Raw genomic sequence first — 2,221 nt, 5'->3', positions numbered from 1 at the left:
AACTAACCAAGAATAGATTTCAAATTAATATATGTACTAAAATATACATAAATTAAATGGATAAATGGAAAGTCATTGGATCCCCTAAATGACCATTTTTTTGTCTCTGTTCTAGATTCATTTTTTTAAAGTCATTTATTCCTGCCAATTCCTTGTCACTACCTTCCCAGAACTCCATAGCATTTGCTGAGTATGATTAGAAATTTCTAGTTTTTTAAAATCATATATGGTATTCTTTATTTTTATCCTTCCTCATTTTTTTTCAAAATTACTTCCTTTTCCATTTTCCTAGAATTTTACTTCATTTACCTATTTCATGACAGAATCAAGTAAATTTACTGGGGTAAACATTTCTCAGTTACAAAATATGATGTATGTGAACCTTTTCTGGTACAGTTAATACTATGATTAACAACTTTTATTTTAGTCCTTAAAATGTATATTACTGATCCAGGTTGTTAAAAGTCATTTGCATATGTATTCTAAACATTTCAAATATCATCTTTTTATGTGACTAATGGAAAGTAAAAAGCTAAAAAACAATGATATTAGAGTCAACTGGATTATATGATAAAAAAGTAATCTCTGGTTCATTTCTCACTGCTCATTCAAGAGCATCAGGAGTAAAACATAAACATTACTACATATGATACATTTGAGTAGAGAGGAGATGTTAAAAAGACCACTCAAAAGGAGGAGTAACAATGGGACAATTCCATATTAAAACAAAGAATGGTATTTTATTTTGTTGGTGGTGGTTGTGAAAATATGGAAGGGACTAATTTCACTACAACTTCATTAGAATTGAAGTACCTTTGTATTTTCCAGAGCTCACTGAATGTACAATATAAACAGGAAAAAATTGACCTAAATAACTTCTCAATGACACCTTAAGATACAACCTTTTCTTAGCTTTCCATGAATGCTCATCACCTGACTTTTGTACCATTATCAAAATTTGTGAACAGAGAGATGTTTGAAGATGACATTTTACCCCTCATGTCTTCTTCACTGCTGTGTAAATGACTGCTGAGGCTAAAGACAATTGCATACAGTTTAGCAATGACCAAGTATCTGTTTAATACTTTATTGAATTTAACACCTCTATTTCAACATGTACAACCCTACTATTTTCCTTAAATGACAATTTGTATGACAAAGATATAATTTTAGGTGATATAGTTAGTTATATTATATTGAAATAATATCTTGTACTTAATATCATGAAAATGTGTATATTTAAAATATGCAAGAATTACCTCAAATAAATTCTAAGTAGATCATGACTTACAAATTTGACAGTGATCCCTTCAGTAGTGATAGAGAAAATACTTTTACTATACAAAAAACACTTAACTATGTTACCCATTTCTATGTCATCTTAAATTGTACAGAAACATATGAATATGCTTTTGTAAAGATTCAATATTTTGAATATTTAAATCACTGGTATCAAGACACAACCATATTTTATCATTTAAAATATTTTATTTCATTAATATCCTGAATATTCCACATTGTATTTGAACAATGGTATTGGCAACTGTTTTTATGACAGAAGATTTTTCCATAGTTGCCATGAACTTATACATAGGGCCATTGAGGTTGTTTATGTTGGACTGATCTGAAGATGGAATAGAGCAAGTTTATTAGAGAAAGAAGGGCATTGGCTTTGCTTTCAACAGGACATTCAGTGATAGCCTACTGGGCAACTTTCTGAGGAATTGGCCAGAGTGTTTTGCATTGGTTGGCAATTTTGTTACTAATTTTTAAAGGTTGATATATGAATTTAAAATTTTAGTATGCATATTAGTCTCTTTCAAGTTGACATAAGCAGTATGAAATGAGCAATTCATTCAACTGGAGAAATGTAATAGCAAGCTCTAGCTGGTGTAAAAGGATAGAAAGTTCAAGAACATCAGTTGCATCAACCTCACAGTTATGTAAAATGGTAATGTTGAATGTTACCCAACAATCAATATTTACTCTAGGACTTGGGAATACCATGCTTATTTAATCTCATGTGTCTTTCTCCATAAAAACACATGTGTCTCAGTGTATCACCTGCTCTTCAAAGCTGGAAAGAAGAAGAAGAAGCAGGGGGAGAGGGAAGGGAACAGGGTGTTTTTTTTTATTTGTTTTTCTTTTTTCTTTTCTTTTCTTTTCTTTTTTCCTTTTTTTGTGAGGGGAAACTGGGAAAGAAGATATAACATGAAAATAA

This window comes from Mastomys coucha, unplaced genomic scaffold (genome assembly GCF_008632895.1).
Source record: "Mastomys coucha isolate ucsf_1 unplaced genomic scaffold, UCSF_Mcou_1 pScaffold21, whole genome shotgun sequence".
Classification (NCBI taxonomy): domain Eukaryota; kingdom Metazoa; phylum Chordata; class Mammalia; order Rodentia; family Muridae; genus Mastomys; species Mastomys coucha.
The sequence above is the reverse complement of the archived record's forward strand: the minus strand, read 5'-3'. Positions refer to the sequence as shown.